The sequence below is a fragment of the Heterodontus francisci genome, chromosome 42 (genome assembly GCF_036365525.1).
Source record: "Heterodontus francisci isolate sHetFra1 chromosome 42, sHetFra1.hap1, whole genome shotgun sequence".
NCBI lineage: Eukaryota > Metazoa > Chordata > Chondrichthyes > Heterodontiformes > Heterodontidae > Heterodontus > Heterodontus francisci.
The window spans coordinates 21,002,166-21,014,930 of NC_090412.1; the positions used below are offsets into that span (position 1 = coordinate 21,002,166).

At 43.3% G+C, this 12,765-nt stretch overlaps 1 protein-coding gene across 5 annotated transcripts in view; it reads right to left on the reverse strand.

Annotated features, from left to right (window-relative positions):
- Window positions 1–12,002, reverse strand: part of LOC137355508 (paladin-like) — a 261,128-nt gene extending 249,126 nt beyond the window's left edge. For 3 of the 5 annotated variants that reach the window (XM_068020733.1, XM_068020729.1, XM_068020735.1), the window contains exon 1: window positions 11,290–12,002. The gene's annotated coding sequence lies outside the window, so the exon portion shown is untranslated. The remainder of the gene's footprint in view (window positions 1–11,289) is intronic. The other 2 variants (XM_068020731.1, XM_068020730.1) reach the window with 2 other exon arrangements.
- Window positions 12,003–12,765: the final 763 nt, after the last annotated feature.

Genomic DNA, 12,765 nt, shown 5'->3' on the forward strand with positions numbered 1-12,765 from the left:
ATAGCCAGACACGCACACGCACAAGCTGAGCAAGGGCAGATGGGGCTCATGGAATTGTGCCCTCCATGGGGAAGGGGAGGCAAGAGAAAGATTGATATTCTGAGCAGGGATCTGGAATTACAAGGATTGCTTTACCTTGGGAGCACAGAAGGCTTTAGCATTGTTTTGCTGAAAAAATGAGCTATTCACAGTCGCCAAAAAGTCTTGCAGCCTCCGACTCTCACTTACAGTCACTTTCTAAACACCACTGATTTGCAAAAGGAAACAGAAAGGGCTTCACAGGAGCGTTATCAAACGAAATTGACACTGAACCACAAAGAGGTATTTGAGCAGCTGTCCAAAAGATTGATCAAAGGAGCAGGTTCTAAGGAGCATTTTAAAAGGAGGAGAGAGAGTTAGAGCAGCGGAGAGGATAAATAATAAAAAAAATTCTAACTTCTTCCAGTTCTAACGATAAGTCATCCACCTGAAACATTAACTTTGTCCTGGCTCATCTGCTGGATATTCCCAGCCAAAACTCTCTATTTCAGATTCCCAACATTTGCACTATTTTACTAATTTCATCAATTCTCTAAAGGAACTTCCCTCAAATGAAAAATTATGTCTACTAAAAAAAAAATGTTTTTTTTAAATTTGTTTGTGGGATGTAGGCATCGCTGACTAGACCAGCATTTATTGCCCATCCCTCAATGCCCTTGAACTAAGTGGCTTGCTAGGCCATTTCAGAGGGCATTTAAGAGGTCTGGAATCACATGCAGGCCAGGCCAGGTAAGGACAGCAGATTTCCTCCCCTAAAAAGGACCTTAGTGAATGTGATGGGTTTTTACAACAATGAACAATGGTTTCATGGTCATCATTAGACTAGCTTTTAATTCAAGACATATTAATTAAATTCATATTTCACCATCTGCTGTGGTGGGATGTGAACCCATGTCCCCAGAGCATTAGCCTGGGTTCTGGATTACTAGTCCAGTGACATTACCACTACGTCACCACCTCCTCTTTTGGGGTAAACAATAAACACCAATTAAATTCTCATTTTAGTAAATCCCAGGCAACAGACCGACAAATTCACCGAGTAATGCTTTAAATGCTCAGGGTAAATTCAGGTTTGCAAAGTTAGTACAACATTGGGACATCTTTTCATGCTGCTCCATCAAAATCTCTGGCACAGATATTTCCCCCACTTAAATTCTACAGGGAGCTGACTCATATCGTGGAGTAATGTTTTCCAGTAAAATTCAGGGAAAGAGAAGGCTCAGGGGTGACCTGATAGAGATCTTTAAAATCATGAAGGGGTTTGACAGGGTCGACGTAGAGAAAATGACTCCACTCGTGGAGGAGACCAGAGCTAGAAGTCATAGTCACCAATAAATCCAATAGGGAATTCAGAAGAAACTTCATCACCCAGTCAGAATTCACTACCTGAGGGTGTAGTTGAAGCAAATAGTATAGATACATTTAAGGGGAAGCTAGCTAAGCACATGAAGGAGAAAGCAATTGATAGGGTTAGATGAAGAGGGGTAGGAGAGACTTCTGTGAAGCATAAGCATTGCAATAGACCAGTTGAGGCAAATGGCCTGTTTCTGCCCCGTATGTTCTATTCAATTCTATGTAATCCACGGCTGAACAACATAAAATGACTTTTGAAATCCTACCAAGCCAAACGGTTGAGGTGTTGTCCTACATAACGTCCCTTCCATCATCACTGATACCAAAGCATCTACTGCCTGCCAGACCTTCCCTGGACTATATCCACAGCTCTCATCAATAAACATCAAACACTGGCTTCAATAAGCTAACAAATTACTTAAACGTGGGAAGAAAGTTACAATCAGCTTAGAAATAATAATAATGATGATGGACGTTACACGCTGATCACCAGGGGATGTCACACCCCTGTACTACTGCATGCCGCAGGATAGTGCATTCAGTTTCTCTGATTGTCGAAAAATACAAGAGAAATTCTGAAATGCAGCAAAACAAAGAACGAGAGATTTCTGCAAGATTTTTCTTCGTCTTTTTGATAGTTCATCTTGGAGAGATCAGGGTAAAAATGAATACAGCGTGGGATCACATGATGCTGTTGCATGTGGGAGGACAGGCACCCAGAGCCACAGACTCAGGAAAAAAACACAGACTCCATCCTTTCTATTGCAGAATAAACTCCCCCTGAGGAGGGCAGGGGGCAAACTGAGTGGGTGGGGAGAGGAGGAAGGAAAATAAGAGGCAAGTCAAGCCAAAACTGCCCCTCAAGCTTCCTACAGAGGCAACAGTAACGCTCTGGGGGCAAGTCATGCTTGCCCTCTCAGAGATATTGATGCGAAGGTTAGGTGGACCAAAGATGATTCATAATTTATAAGGACAATTGCATAAACATATTTAAGCCTTGCAAATGAACATTCAGCAAGTGACTGTACTATAGTTCTCTCTAGTCAAGGTCAGCCAGCCTCAGATATCAGTGATATCAATCCTCCCTCAATATAATTTCAATCGCTGTCTCAGACCATGAGATCACTGTTGTTTCTGTCATTTGTTATACTTTTATGGGCAATGATGATAGTCAGGTCCACAGAGCATGGAATTATAAACAAGCCCTCCAACCCACTGTTTCACTCTACATGAGCCCCAGAATTCTGCATCACTCGCTCACTCCTTTTACATTGAATTTGCAGATTACAGAAACAGGCCATTCAGTCCAACTAATCCATGCTAATGTTTATTCTCCGCACGAGCCTCCTTCCACCTTCCATCAGCGTATCCCTCATTCCTTTCTTCCTCATGCACTTATCCTGCTTCCCCCTTAAATGTATCTCATGCTAATTGTCTCAGCCTCTCCATGTGGTAGCTCATTCTATATCTCTGAGCTAGCTGAATTCCAATAACTCCATTTTGTGCAGAGATTTTTTTTTTTAAATCAAATTTCAAAATCAAGATGAAAGACTGAATGATGCTGTGTTGCCAGTGTGGAGCTGTCACATGCTCAAGGCCTAGTTCCAGGGTCGACTAAGGCTTGACATGGGAAGGAGAGCCTTGCATTACATTAGGTTGATTTTTTTTTTTGAGCACAACCCAACTCCCCAGTGGCCTGCCTGTTCAGGAGGCAGAACAACTCCAGCCAGCATGACTGCTAGCAGGCTAATAGCAAGAGTTTCCCTGTTTGCTGGTGCAAGTGACCACCCAAAAATCAGGAAGTCGCCTCAACCCTCATCAATCCCCGGAAAAAACTGATAGGCTCTATGTCATCCTCTTGTCAGCACTGTGCAAATCAAATATGCAGTGACTTCCTTAAATGTGTTTGTGTATACGGTCTTGAAAATACAATATGGGACCTTCTTTCTTTTGGGCCTCCTTATCTCGAGAGACAATGGATACGCGCCTGGAGGTGGTCAGTGGTTTGTGAAGCAGCGCCTGGAGTGGCTATAAAGGCCAATTCTGGAGTGACAGGCTCTTCCACAGGTGCTGCAGAGAAATTTGTTTGTTGGGGCTGTTGCACAGTTGGCTCTCCCCTTGCGCCTCTGTCTTTTTTCCTGCCAACTACTAAGTCTCTTCGACTCGCCACAATTTAGCCCTGTCTTTATGGCTGCCCGCCAGCTCTGGCGAATGCTGGCAACTGACTCCCACGACTTGTGATCAATGTCACACGATTTCATGTCGCGTTTGCAGACGTCTTTATAACGGAGACATGGACGGCCGGTGGGTCTGATACCAGTGGCGAGCTCACTGTACAATGTGTCTTTGGGGATCCTGCCATCTTCCATGCGGCTCACATGGCCAAGCCACAATATGGGACCATGCTGCTTTAATGATATGCTCCCTGTGCAGTGCAGCTTCTACTTAACCTTAAAGGGTTAAATTATTTTGCATAAACCTGTGGCTGTATTCCCTAGAGTTTAAAATGTTGGGCGGGGTAATCTGATCGAGGTGTTTAAAATGATAAAAGCATTCAATAGAGGAAATGCTGACTAGATATTTCCTCTGGTGAGGGAGTTTAGAACAAGAGGGAACAATCTTAAAATTAGGGCTATGATGTTCAGGGGTGATATTATGAAGGACTTTTCTCACACGAAGGCTAGTGGAAATCTGGAACTCTCTTCCCCCAAAATGTGATTGCTGAGGGACATTGACAGTCTTTGAAAATGTCATTGACAGATTTTCATTAAGCAATAGTATCAATGGACAAAGGCAGGTAAATGCAGCTGAGGTACAGATCAGACATGATGTTATTGAATACTGTAAGATACTCACGAGGTTGAATGACCTACTCCTGGCCCTATGTTCCTGTTCAGCAAGGTACTAAGTTGACAAATCTTTATATCCTGTCACACATCACCTACCCATGCTGTCCTTAATAATCTCTTGAACTAGCGGTTGTGCAAATTTGTCTTACCGTTGAACTCATTAAAACTTGTCAATGGAAAAGAACATGGTAATGGTGTATGATGGGCAGGTGATCCAATATCACTAAAAGCTGAAGTGATTTCCATGGAGTTTGGGCTTATTGCTGTGACTCTGAATTTACGATTGGTCTAAAATGACGTGGGAAAATTCAGCCCACGGGACCAGGTCCAGTCAGTTCCTGCCTACAGAATGTCCGATCAGAATCAGAACAAAGAAATTGCAGTAACACACTACCTTAATGACAATGGCACTGCGGAGCTACTATACACAGGGAAATACTAACACTGACACATTCTCCATCTATTACATAAAACAAATGCAGTCTCCTTATTTGATTCATTACCAGATCAAACAAACAATCTGCCCAGTTTTTCTCCCACCACAGCTTGATCTCTTTCTCAGCTGATGGGTCTCAAGAGAAGGTGCAGCTGTCATTTTAACAATAGCCAGTTCACAAACCATTGTTCATCTGTTCTCCAATTTATATATAAACTAAAGGAATAAAAGGAAGAGATACAGACAGCACTGACACAGCGTGTTTTATAATGTCATAAACAAGCCACTTGTGAGTAATGAGCCAGATGATTCAAAATAACGGAGCACCTCTGAGTTGAGTCGGGGAAAACTGAGCCAGGATTCCTGATTAATGTTCAGTACCGCCTGTTGAACACTGGATTGGTGGTGCAGACACGTGCAGCAAGAATGGTCATCTGGTCAAGTTATTAAACATCACCCATGGAACCAGACCCAGACAACAGTCAGCACCTTCAACAACGACATAGTGCCTTGAACATATTTAAACATCCCAAAGCACTTTAGAAAAACATTATCAAACAAAATTTGACACCAAGCCCCATGAGACATTGGAATAGGTGACCAAAAACGTGGTCAAAGGAGGAGAGAGGTGTCGAGTAGCAGAGGTTTACAAAGGGAATTCCAGAGTTAAGGCCTAGGCAACTAAAGGTGTGGCCGCCAACGGTGGAATGATGAAAATCCGGGATGTGCAAAAGGCCAGAATTGGAGGAGGGTTGAGATCTCAGAGGGTCGTCAGGTGGGAAGAAGTTACAGAACTAGGGAGCGGTGAAGCCATGAAGAGGAAGGGGAATTGGAGGGCACATTTATCAAAATCTAAGCCTCAGGAATGATGGTACAATTCCCAGAACTGAAGACAATCCCAGATCAGTCGCTTCCTATATTTTAGTGAATACTCAACATTGTGCTTCAAAGCAGCCTCCACCCTACTTGTCCTGGAATGGCCTACCATGAACTGCAAGATGACGCAGCATTTCATTGTGGTGCAGGGCAACCTCGCCCACTACAAGCATGTGGCTGAAACATCTGGGGGACATATGCCAGTCAGAGAGGGTGATGCTCAGATTTTGTCTGGGACTCGGAGAATACCAGGACATCTGTTGTTATTCCTGAAAGCATGTGACCCAGGCACATCCTACACACCCAGACCACATTCCCCCACGAATGTCAAAGTGAAGCCACAAACTAACAATTCTTCCTATAGCTCCAGAAATAACAACCCTCCAACCCTATAAGACCCATCACCCGATTTAGAAGACTTGTACCAAGGACCAATTTTAACTCACTCAAAACCCATTAATTTAGTTAAAGTTAAAACCGAGCCTTTTCTATCTTGGTCCAATTTAAAAGGACCATTACAAAATTAGCCGGGTCACCCAACAGCACACTGTTCCCAATCTGTGCACAATGGGGTCTATTTGACTTTTGTCTGTCGATCGGTGGACCGTGCTAGTCAATCGCCCTTTTTAACGGCGAAGAGGCTTCCCTGTTATTTTAAGTCTCCAGCCTCATTTACATTCGCCAGGTGAGCTGCAGGGCACCAAACAGGTGTCTTGACACAAGCTCGCCAGATTCAGCAACAAAAAACAGACCAGCAGGAAGTTTAAGGCGTGGGAGGGCAGGGGTCACGATTGAGGAGGGCGGGATTATCCCAGGGCAAAGCAGCCCATATTACTCCTTATCCTCCTGGGCCCACAAAAATAATTTGGGGCCTCTTCGCTTCCGTCGGCTATGAAATTGGTCGGAGTGTGCACCATACCGGATCTGACTAGTGCCGATCTGAAATGGCAAATTGGGATTCTATTTACATCATAGGCCACTTTTAATATGGACTTGGGGGCTTCTCACCTAAATCAGGCAGGTGCTTTAGACAGCTGTTGGTAGGCCCCTTTTAAAATCACGCCAGCCACATCACTGGTAACGAGGCAGGAAGACTACTGACCCTATTTTGAGGCCATTACTGCCCCGTTAATGTCAGGCGAATGGAGTAAAAAAAAAATCAACCCTAATGTACCAATACATCCCTCATTCCCATGTTATAAACTGAACCGTGACTTTATGATTTAACTGACCTCCTGTGGCATTTATTCTGGTAGGCCAGAGAATACAATGTTTTACCTCTCTCCCCTCCTTTAAAATGCTCGTTAAAACCTGCCTTTACGACCATGCTTTTGGCCACTTGTCCTAATATCTCCTTTTGTAGCTTGGTGTCAAATTTTGTTCAATAACACCCCTGCGAAATGCTTTGGGACCTTTTTACCACATTAAAGATGCTATATAAATGAAAGTTGTTGTTCTGCTAACAATGGGGCTGTGATCAACAAGGTACCACAAGGAACAGGAAATATATGCAACACTTGCAGGAACTTTAAAACACAAGACTTTAAATATATTATAGACATTTGCACAAAAAAAATTCAAAGCAAAAGGAAATTTAAAAAGGGGGCATTCTGTGCATGGCTACAAATATCCAAGTGGACCTACCATGGCGCTGCTCATGATTAATAGCACAATCTGCTGCTTATACCATACCATGTGAAGCTGTGGAATTCTCTACCACAGAAGACAGTTGAGGCCAAATCATTAAATATATTCAAGAAAGAGTTAGATATAGTTCTTAGGGCTAAAGGAATCAAGGAATACGGGGAGAAAGCGGGAACAGGATACCGAGTTTGGATGATCAGCCATGATCATATTGAAAGGCGGTGCAGGCTCGAAGGGCCGAATGGCCTACTTCTGCTTCTAGTTTTCTATGTGATATTTGACTACTGGAGGTGCAGCTGTGTTCAATTGAATATGCCCCTTCTAGGTCACAAGACGTAATTGCTATGCCTCCCTGGGTCAGTCAGAGATTAATTGCTCTAGTCAGATTCTCAAGTCCATTAAAGGTTAGACTAGCTTTAAAATACATATATATATTTTGATATCAATTAGAAGCTATTTTCTGTTAGCAACTATCTCTGTAGATCAGAAAAGCCGGTCTTTCACTTTTTGTTTATGAGTGTTTTGCATCCGTAACAAAGTGTGAAATCTGGAGTTGACTCATACACTTATATTGGGGGTTTTCGGATATCCATTCAGATTAGGTAGCTCCAACTCTGGCCCTCTAAACATCTGGAGTCCACTATAACGATGCAAGCCATGGCTTACCTCCGAGTCAGAATGTCGTGGGTTCAAGTCCCAACCCAGAGACTGGAGCACAAGTTGCAGTCTGACACTCCAGTGCAGTACCAAGTGAGTGCTGCATTGTCGGAGGTGACACTTTTGGGATGAGGCATTAAACTGAGGTCCTGTCTGCCCTCTCAAGTGGGCATAAATAATTCCATGCTACTAGTTTAAAAGAGCAGGGGAGTTATCTCCGGTGTCCTGGCCAATACTTAGCTCTCAATCAACATCAATAAAACAGACGCTTTGGTCATTATCACAATGCTGTTTGTGGGAGCTTGCTGTGTACAAATTGACCACCATCTTTCCTACAATACAACAATGACTACACTTCAGAAATATTTCATTGCCTGTAAAGCAATGAGGTCGTGAAAGGTGCTATATAAATGCAAGTCTTCTATTTTCTATGATGCAAGTGTGTGGATTTACGGAAGTGACACTGCCTCATCTCCTTTGTGTGTGTGTGTGTGTGTGTGTGTGTGTGTGTGTGTTGTTCCCAATGAGCTCATTGATCATTTTGTATTATGCACAGATGAGATCAGAACTGGCTCTCTATATATAATCACATGGTGTCTCAGAAATGAAACAGGCCCATGCCTCATCTCACTGAAGTGCAACCCCGTCCATCAAGGGATAAACGGAAGAGCACATGTGAACGATGCAAAATCCAGTCAAAGGGGTGGGGGCAATTGTTACACCAACAACACCACCTTGCATTTATATAGAGCCTTGAAACATAGTAAAATATCCCAAGGAACTTCACAGGAGTTATCAAACAAAATTTGACACAGAGCCACAAAAGGAAACATTACAAGTGACCAAAAGCTTGGTCAAAGAAGTAGGTTTTAAGGAGTGTTTTAAAGGAGGAGAGAGAGAGGTAGAGACGTGAAAAGGATTAGGGAGGGAATTCCAGATGGGCAGTCTGATTCAACTCTAGCAGGTAAGGGAGGGACTGACATTATTGAATCTACGAAGGTACCTACAGCACAGAGGGATTTGAAACAGTTGAGTATTCGACCATGGGTGGCAGGGGATAGCAGCCAGACCTAATCTTATCCTTACTCCAGTACACACTTTCCATCAGTGATGATTTCTTTCCCTTACTTCCACCCTCCCCAATTCAGGAGCTGAATGCAATACACTATGATTGCTGTCTATTGACTGATAACCCACCTCTCCACTGCCGATTTCAATGCTGGACTTCATAAAATGATGATACAAAATCTCCATTCTGTTTCAAATAGCTGTAAAAATAATTTTCTTTGTCCCCTTCTGAAGTGTTAAATCGCAGCATGACTATTGGGTGCCCCCCATTGTTACAAACTGTTTTGGGGGGGGGGAAATGTTAGAAATACACATTTACAGAGATGAGTTACATTTACAGAGATGAGGGCGGCACAGTGGTGCAGTGGTTAGCACTGCAGCCTCACAGCTCCAGGGTCCTGGGTTCAATTCCGGGTACTGCCTGTGTGGAGTTTGCAAGTTCTCCCTGTGTCTGCGTGGGTTTCCTCCGGATGCTCCGGTTTCCTCCCACATGCCAAAGACTTGCAGGTTGATAGGTAAATTGGCCATTAGCAATTGCCCCTAGTATAGGTAGGTGGTAGGGAAAAATATAGGGACAAATGAGGATGTGGTAGGAATATGAAATTAGTGTAGGATTAGTATAAACGGGTGGTTGATGGTCGGCGCAAACTCGGTGGGCCGAAGGGCCTGTTTCAGTGCTGTATCTCTAAACTAAACATATAACAACATAGAAAGAACGAATGAACATTAATATCCTACCATGACCAGAGAACATCCTGAAACACTTCGTAGTCAATGATTTCACTTTTTTTGTCAAATGCGATGCTGCTATTGTTATGTACAAAAATACAGTAACTCATTTTGCACATAGCAAGATTCCACAAACAGCAAATAAGGTAAATGATCAACTAATCTCTTTTTAATGAAGGATGAATATCAGCCAGGAGAACTCCCCTGATCTTCAAATAGTGTCGCTGGATCCTTCGCTGAACAGTCAGACAGGACTGTGATATTATAAATATATTACTACAGTATTAATATAATTCATCCAAGTACAACTGTAAATACAAGGGAAAGGTTGCTGTATGTTACATTTCCTACTGTCAGCTGTTGCTGTGGTAGTACTCTCACCTCCAAGTTATACAGTTGCATGTTTCAAGCACCACTCCAGAGACTTGAATACAAAGTCTAGACAGGCATTTCAGTGCAGTACTGAGGGAGTGCTGCACTGCCAGAGGTGCTGTGTTGAGAATGAGACGTTAAACCGAGTCCCCGTCTACTCTCTCAGGTGGATGTAAAAGATCCCAGGGCACTATTTCAAAGAACAGGAGAGTTCTTCCCAGTGTCCTTGCCAATACATTATGTTCAACCAACACCATTAAAACAGATAATCATTATCTCATTGCTTTTTCTAGGACCCTACCATGTGCATTTTTGTCTGCCATATTTCTGTACAACAATGGCTAAACTTTACAAGTATTTAATTGGCCGTAAAGCGCTTTGGGATATCCTAAGGTTGTGAAAGGCACGAAGTAAATACAAATTCTTCCTTCCTGACTTTATATCTCCTACTGTATAATACAAAGATCCAGCAAATGTCACACAGTTTTCATTAAGTGCCTGTTAAAAATCTATCAATCTACTTTAGTAAAAATGTAAAAACTCACTATGTAAACAGACAAACAGTTTATCTTCTGAAAACACATGAATGCCATGTTTAGGTGAACATTCAGAGTGTGCACTAACATGCACAAGTCTTCCTGTTTATCCTGCTTGTAAGGGTAGCAGTGCTGTTGGTTGCAGTGCCCCATTTATGCAATGTTCGTGGTATCTGCACATCCTGTTTTTGCAGTCTGGATATGCCCCGATGTATCTGTATCTGTTTTCTTCATTTTGGGCTAACAGTTTTTTGTTGGATTTTCTTTAGTTTCTAACATCCCTTTCCCATCCCTGCCCCTCCAATTTCCCCAAGGCACTGACTCGTGCAGGGGAGGTCGGTGGGCACAGGCACCCTACGCAATAGTGCCCACATGGTCATGTGCAAACCTAGATAGCAAATGCCCACACCTCAGCCCAGTCCAATCCTCGTTCAATGTGATCGAGTGGCACACAAGCAGGAGTCAGAGGGTAGCAAAGAAGAAAGATAATATTCTGATTGGTTTATCAACAGGAGTAAGATTCTGTAACGGCTCTCAACTGTGAAAAGAAAGACGCGTTTGTAAAGTGACCTCAGGGCATCCAAAACTGTTTCACAGCCAATGAAGTACTTTTGAAGTGTAGTCACTGTTATAATTTAGGGAAATGGATTAGCCAATTAGTGCACAGCAAGATCCCACAAACAATTGACCACATAATCTGTTTCTGTGATGTTGAGGACACCGGGCATACCTGATTTTTTTTTCAAAATAACACTGTAGGATCCTTTAGGTCCACCAAAGAGGGCACTCAGGGCGTCGGTTTAACGTCTCATGCAGAAAGTCGGCACCTCCGACAGTGCAGCACTCCCTCAGCACCGCACTGAAGCGTCCACCTGGATTTTGTGCTCAAGTCACGGGATTGGGACTCGAACTCACGACTTTCTTGACTGTATCTTCTGGTCTGTCGCTCGGTTACACCAGCTGGACCATCACGGGCGCCTCTCCATTGAATAACGTTCCTTCTTAGTGCTCTCATCCATCTGAGCACATACTAGTTAACTGCCCAATGCTTTGAAGCGTTTCATTTGTTAATCGCTTCCCATTTTGCACACTACAGGAATCGCTTTTGTGTGAAAGTGGCAGAGACAGAGTTTGAAAGCAGGCCAGCTCAATTCTCAGCTGAAAGGAGAAATACAATTTTGGTTACCTGAGTTGCTGGTTTTGCAGCAAACATCCAATTCTCTTTAACAGCTCACTTATAACAGCAAATGAACACGTTGAAAAGATCTCAGAATGGAAAAGGCGCAGACTTCACAGCAGCATCTCCATAGAATCCCAGTCAGCACGTCTGTGAAGCTGGAGGGCTGATCATAGTGAAGTCCAGTGAAATTCACCAGCACAAGCAGCCGAAGGCACAATACCATTCGCTCTCTGCACACACACACACAGAGTAACATTACTCAAGACTCAACAACCAGAGAATGAGGGTGTGTCTCTACAAAGCAGAATTCATCATCAGCCCTGCCAATCGCAGACTGGCTCCTGGCAACAGCCAATCTCGCCACAACACGGTCTGCCCCAGTTAAATGAAGTTGCAGATCTTTTCGCACACAGAAAGTCACTCAGTGTTAATACTCACCGCTACTGATTCTCGCACTTTGAAGGGGTCTTTCCCCCCACCGCTTGTCAAGCTAAGGAGCCTCTTCCTGTTTTAAATCGAACGGATGAGAGGCCAACCCCTGCCAAACCTGCTGCTTTTTATTACAAAGTCAGTCCTGCCAAGGTCTGTCTCTAGCAGTGAGCCGTGTCCAGGAAGATCGGCTCTCAGTTGCAAGTGTGCAGCCTCGTGGATTAGGGACTGTCTGAGTGCAAACAGAAAATGCTGGACAGGACAGGTCAAGCATCTGACAGGGGCAAAAAGAAAGACAGGCTAAAGTATCAGATGTGTACTGCTGTTCTCTCTTTTTACTTTCAACAGTGTTTAGCACGCTGTATAAAGTGCTGCCTGTTTACCAACATTTGGGAGAAGGCCAATTCCAATAATGATTCATTATTATTTCGAAGAAAAGAACTTGAGTTCATCTAACATCTATTCACATTCTATGAAGCACTTCACAACCAACTTTTTTGAAGTGGTCACTTATAGACAATTATGAAAGCTAGTATTCAGCACAGCAAGCTCCCACAAGCACAAATGAGATGAATGACCCCATAATCTGAGTTGGTT